This window comes from Nothoprocta perdicaria, unplaced genomic scaffold (genome assembly GCF_003342845.1).
Source record: "Nothoprocta perdicaria isolate Ctin4 unplaced genomic scaffold, notPer1 scaffold_111, whole genome shotgun sequence".
Taxonomy (NCBI): domain Eukaryota; kingdom Metazoa; phylum Chordata; class Aves; order Tinamiformes; family Tinamidae; genus Nothoprocta; species Nothoprocta perdicaria.
In genome coordinates, this window is record NW_020454217.1 from 2465422 (window position 1) to 2478089 (window position 12668).

The window sequence follows — 12668 nt, forward strand, 5'->3', positions numbered from 1 at the left end:
CTACCCAGTGTTGAATGTCCATGTCCACAAACCCTCCACCTTGTTTGCAGTATCCTCATGGCCATGGTTGGTTATGCTCAGGTACTTGGCCCTTGGTGAAGGCAAGGCCATAACGCTATCGTCTCAAATGAAGGACAGGCTCTGCCTGTTCTCAAAGTAATGCCAGATGGCAGTTTATGAAACTCTGAGGTGGTTTTCTAGACCATCTTTTCTGGATCTCCAGTACTGGAGCTGCCAGTATGGTGTAAGTTATAAGACACATCTGAGTTCGTTTGGTTCAAAGCGGAAAAACACTGCTCCAAGAGCAGAGGGAGTTGCAATATTGATGCCATTTTATCTTGGCTGCAACCCCTGTGGCAGGGACTGAGAGAAGGATGTTGAAACAACAGATAAAACATGCCTTCAGGTTATAATAATGTCAAATTCTACAATGAATTCTTTCAAATATTTCTTACAGATAGACATGCACAGCCTTACGGTATTTTTCTAGTGAAGAAAATAAGGGAACTTTGGTACTAAAAATTAGAGGAGGTTCTTGCGAATGCCCGAACATAACATGATGGCTAGCATAATAATATGTTAAATGAATAGCCACAGGATACCTAAAATGTTCTACAAGACCATCCCATTAATCTTCTATGAGCTGAGAATCTGCTACAACGATGAAATTTTATTTTGGAGTTTTCTAATTTTAAGCTTATTGTAGTCTTGTCATTTTGAGCCTGCAAACAGTGACTAATGATATCCGACCTTAAAAGTAGAGGGTGAAATAAATAATATTAGTACTCAATAGAAGAGCAAAAACAGTAAATACATATGTGAAAAGCCCATTCCTGAACTGCAGGGATTTTTAAATGCTTCAACGGACCTGGATGACCTTCTCAGCAATATGCCCCACATGAATAATGCAGCTGCCCCAAACTCATGCCATTAAAAATCACAGTAACTGTCTGACATATACATGCAACATTACACTAGGGATCAGTTTGGCCCAGAGCATTCCAGTAAACATAAAGTGAGTTTCAAATGTATGGGTTAAAATGAAACATCAGCTATAATGAATAAGGAAGCAGAATAGAGTGGGCTTTAGATATTAGTATGCATTTGCCTTTAGAGAACATTTTGCCACATTTGTGCTTTACATAATGCCATTCCATATTTGATGTACAATCAATCCACATTTTATTTTCCTTTTAAAATTATCCTATGGAAAGTACAAAGCAATCAATGTACTGCACTCCGGAGAGATGGTGGTATACTTTGAATAGCTACTGCTATTTAATATTTAGTTTTCAATAAAGCCATGATTATGATCCTTTGCATTAGCTACAGTACAAGCACTTACAAAGATTTGACTCCTAGTCTAAAGTTCATAATTGGTGTTTGAATTACGAAACTTTGGTAAGTTTTGAAAAAAATCTGGTTGAAATTGAACTGCTGCTTATTTGTTTTTCATGTTACCTCTGAATATGTAGATATCCATGTCACTCTTCCTTCTCAGGATTCCTGTATCAATTTGTACAGCAACATACCTAAGAAGTCATTCCACTGGAATTAATATTTTGAAGCGAGTCCTCTGTCACTGCATAGCAGAGTATTAGAACACGTCTTATAACTTAATCACGTTGTCTTCACAATTCTCTGCAGAGTTGCGTCTCTGTTTCAGCAATGAGGAATTCGGGAAGAGTGGGATGAAAATTAAACTTTACCAGTGAATGCTCTCCTTTACCAGGTACAGAACCTGCCCTCAGAGATGCCCTTGATGTGAAAAGAGTATTCCAAAATATGAAGTCAGCAGAGCAAGAGTGGATCTTTGCTTGAGGAAGGTCATTTTGGATTTTGGAAACTGTAGACACGTTGGGACACGCTTGATCAAAGAATGCTGGTGAGTCTCTGCTAGAGCTTTTATGTAACTGGTTAGCAGCATCACCAGGGAGAAAAGTGAATAGCCCTGACACCAAACGTGCGTGAAACTTTTAGTGACTCTGTGCTCATCTATGTAATGCGACGTAGAGTTGTTCCCAGAAATCAACCATTTACCTTTGAATTATTAAGTCTATAAAGTCATCATAGCTGCTATGTTGATATATTACATTTCTTAAATCTCAAAATTTAAGAATGAATTTATTGCATAAAATGACATTTATGCAGCACAAAAAAAGTTTACAGTTTTAGCCACTGCTTCACAGCTTACCAGTCTGCATGAAGCTTTAAGGACATTAGTATTAAAGTAATGTGAATTTAAAGAGACAGCATGAGTTGAAATCATTGTGTATGTGCTACAGCCGATTTTATGCAGTCTGACACTTTTATGTTAAAACCAAATTTCTAGTCCACTTACTATGCAATGGCTAAAATAAATTTACTCTTTCATTTCTTTTCTTTCTTCATGAAATTAGATTATAATAAACAATTTCTTAATATTCTGACAGAAAAAAAAAAAAAAAAAAAACCAGATTTTGTATAACCAAAACACTGCATAGTTATTCTCTTCCAAGCTTATCAAGTACACATCAGATTTCAGCCTGGAGTGAATTTTGTAACAAAGTGGTAAACAGGAGGCTGGAAGAAAAGTACTGACAGCTCTATAACTAGTGCTGTAATACTGTTGAATATGAAAAGTTTCTGAAACTGTTCTACTATTTCCATCACACATAATTACAGTACTTTCAAAAGCCTTTTCCAATACAGGAAAAGGCTAAACTTAGCAGTAGCCAACCTGTCATTCTGCCTCTGTTTTCAGCATTCCTGCTTTTCTTGGAGGTCATTTTTAATGAGTATGTACAAGTACCTGAAAAATCAGGTGCATAAATTAACAACTAATTAAGGTAGTTAAAAAAGAAAAAAGAAAAATTTAATTACTAGTTCCTATATTTAAGTCCACTCATTAGCATGCTGTATGCCTGCATGTTTATCACAGTAATTACTGAGGCTCCAAGACAAGTGATGTTTTCATTGTGTTGCAATCCTGAAACCCGATATAATACAAAGAAAAAAAAAATAAAGCTTTCAAATTTACATGTCAGTGGGTACCGTTGAAAGAATGTTATCACATTTTAATATAGCAAGTGCTTAATTGTTTCTGTGTAACATTTCGCTCCGTTTAATATCATTTTCTGTCTGGAGTGGCTGTTGACCTAGTTTTCAATTAATTGCAATGAGAGTACAAAACTGAATTTAAGGCAGTGTTTTTTTCAGTTACCTGGGACAGCTCATCTGAAACAATTCTTAATTGATAAAATTTCCACCATTAGCAGAGAAATGCTGTCTTTATCCAAAACCTGACACAGCAATAATTACATCAGAAAACATACAGGATATTGACCATAAATAGCACTTGTATGTATTTACGAGACAGAAAAATAAACATTTACAGTACAAAATATAATACCTATGTTAAACCAGTAATTGTCCTGTGAATTATGATATAAATTATGTGAATTTGTTGGGGGTTAACTGAGCATAATCATTTGGCATCACAGCCATAAAACGGGAAAATATTCTTTCTATTTAACAAATAACAGAAGATAAGAAGATTAACAAAGAGAAAAAAAAAAAGAAAAAAAAAAAAGATCCTGGAAAAAGATCCATTTACTGCAAACAGTCTGAATCTAGCAAATTCTTGCAGTTGCAATGACTAGTGGGCTCCAGAGTGGAAACATAAGTGAATGCCATGGATGTCTGCAAGGGTTGGAGTGTAGACTAGGAGCCTCCAACTGTAATGTCATGGAGATGAGTGAATTATCTGAGAAGGAAATGCTCAGAAGTGAAGCTAAATTCTAACCTTTCATAGCTGTACACTAGGGATCAACAAGTAGTATTCCTCTCCAGTATAAGGGCACTTAAATTTTCTTCTGAAAATTTCTGCTAGGATTCCTCATTGTTTAAAAATCTGGAGTTGCAAGTAGAAAGAACATGGTAGTGATAATGTCCTTTTTCATGTAATAAGCTTTGGACTGATTCTTCATTTATATTTTAGGAACTTAACTCCCACTGAAATCTAGGAGAATAATGTACTTAATTACCTTTGTTGGTATGATGCCTAGAAATTAAAAATACTCAGCATGTCTGAAGACCTACATTCAAGGTTCTCCTCTGTCTACAGGGATTTAGACTCAGTCTTCTCAAAGACTGACATAGTTTTGCAGACACTTAGAGCCAAAGTGTGAGTCATCCACTTGCAGAGTTTTGTCATTCTCAGCTGGCATCAGGATTTTATAGTGGTGTTAAATTTTATCGGTGTTGAATAGATTTGATCATAGTAGTACAAGAATTTCAGAGCAGATAACGCACACAGATGGGAACTAAAGTCAGCAGATGGTAAATACTCCCAAGTACCTGTGACCTCTGTATTGTGCATCCAAGCATATTTCTTTTTTATAATATTTTGGGAAACATCTCTTAAAGTAAATAGAGCAAACGGATTGCAATTAGGCTGTTGCTGACATCCTAGAATATAAGATGCTTGAATACACTTTAAGAAACATGCAAACTGTAACTTCCAGGATTAGAGATATTTACTGCATGTGTTTTTCTCAGCACTATTGAGGATTGTATTTAATACTTGCTATCAAAATTAGTCTCAGCTAGTGAATGTTACTTGTATTTTTCCATTTCATTATTCACCATCATTTCTTGTTAGAGCCTACACTATTAGCACCTGCATTGTCTGAAAGTAATTTAATCAGCCAAGTTCTTATGTCACTTATATTGGTCAAATCACACTGCATCAGTATAAAGTAAAAGGATTATTTGGCTCAATGACTGAAAATTAAAGAGATGATGCTTATATATAGACTGCATTCTTATTGTTTGGACTTCAGATTAGTTGCCCTTTAGTGGGTTTTTTATCTTGTGTAACTCACATTGATAACAAGGCTTAATAGCAGCTATTATTAGCAATTAGTGCAATACAGCTCATAGGTGCCACCAATTGCTAACTCTCAGACCAGGTATTATTCCTCGTAAAATTACTTTTAAGTGTGCTATTCAAACATGCCAGTATTTCTGCCCAGCTATGGAGCATTCATTCTCTACAAATATACAATAAATATTCAGTACTTATTCTGCTTCAAAAAGTTAATGTATGGTTTTTATTCCCAGCATTTTCCAAATAATTATATGTAAAAATGACTGGGCTTATATCAGCAGTTCATAGGGAAAGGATGTAAGACAGAAACATATGAGAAGATCAAGGAAGAATGGGACCTAAGTCAGAGATCAATAGCAGCTGATGAAACTATTACGAGATAACATATGATGATGTATGTCTGTCGGGCTTTACTCATTAATGTGAAAAGTTATCCACAGTTTTGATGAAGAAAAACCCCTAAAACTGTAAAGACCACCTTAGAAACCTCATAGCCACATTTAATACTTTTCCCATTCACTTACAAGCTTGAACAGAAACGTATAGACATGTATACTTAAAATACAGGGAAAGTCACACGATTTCTTTTCAGCTCTGACCTTTAGTCAGAAAAGACAGTGAGAAATGAGGTTTTGCACCAAGTGGCTATCTACATATTAAAATGTTCCTGTCCTTCCCTGCAGGTGGTTTATTTCTGGTACTGATTTTGCACTACTGAGCAATTTATTTTGCTTTTTACCCCAAAGGAGTGGGTACAGCCCACAAAAGGTGGGTTTTTTTGCCACTATTAAGCATTTTTCATAAACTGTTCTTTATTATCTTTAAACCTTGCAAGGCAATGTCACAGGGAAGAGAGTGAAACTCATTCAAAGCTTTCATAGCACGGTGCCATAGATCTACAAATTATGCCATAAAGAAATCACACGGAAAGTTTGTACCCATATCGACGGCACTTAAACCTTATCAGTTTCATGTAATTGACTGCAAATTAGTACAAGATGAACAAAATAAATAGGATGTTCTCCAAGAGTAAATTGTTGATAGTCAGCAGCCTATTTATTTATTGTTTCTGTCAGGAAAAGTAGAGACATTGATAGTACTTCAAGATGTGATCTTGATTTAAAATAGGACAATTTAAACCCGGCAAAACAAGACACCTAATTTGTTGAACTAGGCAGTTCTTGCATCAACAGTTCATATTTGTTTAAATTAATTTAAAATAACAGTATTACAGAGTAGGAGTGATTTAAAAGGCACTTTGATTTCAAATAGAGGAAACTATTTATGCTCATGTTAATTTTTCATAGAAAATATTGACGAAAACTGGATGTTTCCTGAGACCCAATTTTTTTTTCTTTTGTTTTTCTTTGGATTTTTTTCCATAACCAAGAACAAATACATGTGTTTGGTGCAGTTTTTCTATGTGTCCCAAAGCTGTCAGCTATCGATACTAGAAACAGTTAAGAAGATGACCTGTCTGTACAATTTTTAGGTGATATGTCACCTTCACTGCAGTTTTATGACCCTGTTAGTGCCAAGGATATTGAAAGTAGAGGGGACAGGGAAGCAGAAGTGGTATGGTATGAGCAGGATTTTCCCAGTACACTGGGAAGTAGAAGAAGTACCTTTCTTTAATACTGAGAGGTAGTAGAAGTCCCTATCCCTTATAAAACACAAATGCATTCAATCATTTTTAAAAGATGACTTTAATATAGAGTGTTAATATAGAATATAATAGAGAATCCTTTTTCACATGAGGACGACTGGATTTCATCTGCCTATCTGTACCATATAATAGCAAACAAAGTATCCTAAGGATGTGCAGAAGGGAAAAATGAATAAGGAAGATCTGTTATCATTTGATTGCTTCCAATGTTGCAGATGGTGGCATACTGCAAACACCAGTGAATAACTTTGAAAGGAAAGAGTTCTCCAACAGTTAGGCCTTGACGTGGTACTACGGAGCCTGAGGTGGTGCCTAACTAGAGCAAGTGGATACTGCCCCTGGTTTTCTCTGGGATCCTCTTGGTTTACTAGGGAATAGTACTAGGGAATAGAAGAAAAGCAGTTACTTCTCCCTTCTCAGTATGGGACTTCTATGTCTTTCCTATCTGACACTTCCTTTAAGGTGAAAGAGGAGATTGGAAACGTGGCAGCTATGCAAAAACATAAGGCTTGGTCTAGGTAGTCAGACTATTGAAATTTGAGCTGTTTATAGGTTTTGAGTGGTCTGTTGTATGGGGGAATTAGATTGTGTTTATTTACATAACTATGTAAGCTAAGAACTTTAAAAACTTGATAACTGCAAATCTACTTGAGCTTCTGCCCTTCATGTTGAAGCCATTTAAATTTAACAAAAATATATATGCCTTTAAGCATTAGGCAATGACAGAGGAGGATTTACTGGCAACTAATGAGCAGCAAGAGAAGATAAAAAACCTCTGTAACACAAACACCGCACAAAAGATCTTTGTAAAATAGTAACTCTGTAAGTAAGAAGCCAGAGCTTTGAGATTTGCAGTTTCTTAGCTGTACAATATCAGGAAATCTTAGAGCTTTTCATGAAAATTACATGTTTGTTTAGTAACCAGCTTTTTTGAAAAATTATAACGTAAGATTGTTTTTATCCAGACATACTGTAGATTTGAATCCAGGCTTTTGTCGTTTATATTTCAAATTGGCAATTTAACAGAACCATATGCCTAACTGTTTGAAATGCCACACATATCAAAATGATACTGACATTTTTATCTCTCAAAAGAGCATACATGGGACAGGCAATATTTTCATCAGGTTTTTCAAAAATCAATATAAAATTGCGTAGTCCCAGTCTTACTTTAGTCTTATGTGTTTATATGACTTGCTAAACTTTGGAGGTAATAGGGTTATCATAAGCAGAATATTTGGAGATTGATGTGTGTGAATGCCATGTTCTTGTTTTTAGTTATAGTTGGTTGTTATGCTATTGTAGTTAGAAAGGCTAGTTAACCTTTCCATCATTCACAGATTTTAGTAGAAGGGTTTTTTTTATTCATTGCAGTATATATCATGCCTTGGTTATTTAAGCATCCCATTGAACTTTGAAAATATAGTACTCATATTCTTTCATAAATGTTCTACCTTATCCAACAAATTTACTGTTTGTCTGAAAAAAGTGAGATGTCTTTTTCTCTCCTAATATACATTAGAAACTCCTTTCTATTATCCTTTTAGGTTGTCAAATTCTTCTAATGTCTTTACTTCTTATCAGTAAACAGCAAATTGGTATCTACTGCTATTGATGGTTTCATTTTACTATTTATTGTATATTGATTTTTATTTGAAATTGTTGCGTTTGTTCAGTATGGGCTTTCACCAAAGCTGTAACTGGTCATAGTTACAGCAACTAGTATTGTATCATACTGATTATTTTGGCCTTCTACTGTCTTATTTTACAGATCTTCCAATTGAAAAAAAGTTACTATTTATTTCCTTGTAGTCACTTCATGTATAATTTCCACTAGCTCAGGAAAGTTGTCGCCGCTAAAGACCAGGGATGTGTGAGCATGGACCTGGCAGCCTTCATTGCTTGCATTAATACCGGCCAGGACCTCAGAGTTTCTCTGTCACATGATGGAGGGAGAGACTGCATCCTGTTCTTTGCTTGTCTTGCTTTTAAAGAAATCGGGTCATGATCACAGTTTCCTAGGCAACCACCAACCTCCTGAGTTGTGAATAATCCATTTTTATCCATGATATTGAGGGCCAAAATAGTTTTTTCCTTTTCTTTTTGGGGGGGGGGGGGGGGGGGGGGAGGAATGGAAGAGTAACTTTCTTCATTTTTTTCATTCATTAAACGTTGCTTTATTGCTATCTACACAAAGCTTGCAATGCATAACTCACAGTTTAGATAAAAATAGATTTCTTTTTTAGTTGCACTCATTATTGACAGGTACTAAAAAAGGAACTCATCCCACTTTCTGTTCTGATAATCTCTAATGTATTTCTACCTAGGCATTATTATCATGGTCATTTAGATGCATTTAATATCCTTTACATCTGATTTACATGTAATTCCAGAAGAGGCAGTGTAGTATGTTTGCTATGTAGAAAGTTTTCTCCTATTGCATATTCTACTTTTGTGAATATATAATAACAAGTTATATTAATATTCAAGTCATGAATCATCACATCAAGTTTCAGGAATGCCAGTTATGTCAAATTCCTTCTCTGCAATGAAAATTTCTAATTCTGTTTGGTTGTTACAGAATCACATAGGACTGAAATATAAGCAATTGAAAAATGTCATCTTTTTGTATTTTTTGTCATATCAGTTCAGTTATTCATCAAGATGCAGTGATACAGTGATAGCCAAGCTTTCTGCAAACAAGTGAGCTTGGGTATCAGAAGCAGACAAGTTGCAACAACATAAAATTCAGCTTAATATACTCAGAAATTCTTTGATAGCTCAGCTGAGGTGGGGAATGAATTCTGTTTCTCTGCTTACTTCGTAGAACTGATTATTTAATGCCCTACTAGCTGCTTTCTACAGTCTCCAACCTATTTGTATATATATCCCACAAAGTAACTGTGACCCACCAAGTTAAAGTCTTCTGCTTCACACCAGTTCCACCATCAACATGAAAGTTTTCCTATTTTTTCTAATAGCCAGACAGCTTCTCCAATGTGAAGCACATCCTTTTCCCATTCTGACATCTTCTTCAAAGACCTCTCAATTACAAAAAGCTCAGGCCAGTTCAGAAACCTTTAAAGATGAATGAAATTCCCAGCACCGACAGGTCACACAGACACTGAAAGAGAGCAGGGCTTATGAAAAAATGCACTGATGTGCAGTGATATTTGAAAATCATGCACTAACCTTTTGAAAAAGATGTACACATTGTTTAAAACAAAAATCTAAAGCCTCTTACTCTTTGACTTATAAGGTATCCTAGTTTTTCTTTCTACAGCATTTGCTTCCCAAACTTTATCCCTTCACACTCATTCTAAACACGAGTGTCAGATAGCACTTTCCTTCAGACCAATCCTACCTTGTAACTTTGTTTATTTTAACCTGCTTTTTCTGAGACAATAACACCTCTGCAGAATCTGCAGCAAAGAAGAGGTTAATAAATTTTTTAAAAACTCTTTAGATCCTGTAATTTTGCTATTTGCTTTGTGGTACTATTTGCTTACTATTTGTATTTTTGTTGAGTGCCACCTTGGACAGCCACGTCATCAACATGTCCATCTTATAGCAACCCTTTTCACTGTTCCTTTACATCTCATTGGTAAGTTGGAAAGGGCAGTGAGTTTTATTTATTAGAATAGTTTAAATAATTAAAAAGCTAATCTGTTGTCATGCATAAGTGAAACCAAGCAAAAGGAGCTCTCCTTCATCGTGTGATAGTAACCTTAAAAATCATGGTTCTGAGATATATATATATATATATAAACACATATATTTAAATGCATATTTAAATATATTCTGAGATAAAGCAAAATCTATAAAACTTTGACCAATTGGTACTGAGTGTTCTCAATTAACTACTGTTTTTACTCTGAATACCTACCAGACAGCCAAATGAGATAATTTAACATAAACTTACATGCAGGTATTAATTTAGAATGGCATCATAGATGTCCTTTACTGAAGTGCAGAGAAGTAAAGGATTTTATAGGATGGTGATTACTCCTTTCTTAGCTGTTGCTGCTTTGAGCTCCAGCAAGCTGCAATGAAAGACGTTATTGAAAGAGAACTCAATCATAAAAAGTATTGAATTCTTATGTCCTGTCCTGTTTAAAGATAGATTCAGGGCCCTAGAGACCTTGCATGGCTGAGCTCACCAAAATGAATCTGGCTCTGTTTTCCCTTTGACTAATCTGATTGGTTAGTGAAACAGCACATTTTTAATGTGAAGTGTGTAGAGCTTTTTTTTGAAATACTTGAAAATGTATGATTTTTAACTATACTGCTGTCTTTACAACCCTGAAAGGTCACATCTATTATATTCTGCAGTCAAAGCAACTCTGCAGGGAATCTTATCCCTGACATATGCCAAATTATGCAGAATCTCATCCATCTAATTGCACATCATGTACAGTGACTTTTAAAGAGTATTTTTAGGCCCTAAACTGCTACTAACCTTTAAAAATGGTTCAATCCGTTTGTTGTGCTACCTCCTATAACCAGCTTCATTTTTGTCCAGTAGGATTATTAAGTTAAAAAAAAAAATTATATGGAATCACAGAAAAAGTTGCATCATCTATCTAAGGAGGAAAGAACACTCTTTAGTCATATTGTTAAGGCTCCCACAAACCTGTGGCTTAATGACTATGCACTAGCTCATGTTTTAAGTGAGATTCAGAGCTATTAGCCTCTTCATCTAGTATTTCTTGAATAGATTTTATTTTTACCATTTCATGGCCTCAGTGGGTATTATGTACTCCTGTAACACTAAATATTGGTTTGTAGGATCAAGTCTTATGTGGGTCTTTAAACTACCATATTGATTTTGTCTCTATGTAGAAAGTACTGAAATATACATTTAACTCTGAAGGAATGTTCGCTGGGATTTACAAGAGTCCGTAGTGGATATTGAATTTCAATGGGAACTATGTACTTCACTCACATAGATTACTGTAAGAGTCTTTGCCAATATCTTTCTGGTGGTCTTGAGAAATTTAGGCATTAAACTTCAAAATGTAACAAGTTATTTATTAATGTAATTCATGCTTTTAGGAAAATGTAATGTGAATATATATTTTATTTATATAAAATATTCAGAAGCAGTTGTTAAAGTAATATATGTTTTCCAAGCTGTTAAACTGACTGGCTTCACTACGCTGTTTCAGACTTTGACTCCTTCCTGACCATACTTTTCCCACAAAATGTCATGGGGTTGATTAGCATAAATAGTACAAAATATAATTCAAAACACATATGAAGACATTCACACAGAAAGTTCTTTCTAACACCATATATGATTTCCCAATGTTGATTAATTTGTAAGAAGTTTGCCATGTACAGCAGAAGCTGAGCATTTGCATGGCGCTTCCTGCAGGTGTGGACTAGTCAGGGAGATGGGGAGAAAATTCTCCTTTTCAGAAGAGAAGTGTTTTTATATGTTATTTGTGCTCATTTTAAGGCATATTTGTTCTGACTGGAACCTATTTAAGTTCATGCTTATATTTTAGAATTACAGTAAAAAGAAAAGCCCTGTAAAGGAATAACTACACAGGGTTGAAGGTGACATTGTACAGATAAATATCACTCTATGTGTGACTGCCGAACATTGTTAAAGGTATAGAAAAAAATCCACATTAAATAACAAGATTCCTGGCTTTAGATGCCCCCAGGTGCTCTATTTGGTAATGTGAGATGTCTTAAATTCTAATATGTCATGGGAACTGATAAGCAAGTCTTCTCCTTCCAACAGGACAGTAATAGAAAATTCCTTTCTATATAATAATCTTGCTGCCTAATACCTGTAGCGTTTTCACCATCCTCCCACAGCACTATAATGATGCATGCCATGTCACAGGCACTGAGTTTTAGTCTCTGAAACTCAGGCTAAGTAGTACTTTCCTCTCTTAAAAGACCTATTGATTTCAGTGGGATTACAACCTAACAGCAAGGCAGTATGCACAAGCGTTATCTGACACACCATAATTCAACTGGAAATTGTAAAAAAGATTCTGTCACCAGAGGAACATCTTGCTGCTCCACAGTGATGTGAGATGAACTGGTGCACAGCCTGATGCTGAGTGGTGCTGCTCTTCCAACTATTCTTGAGTTCGGTGAGTGCTACCCTTTAAG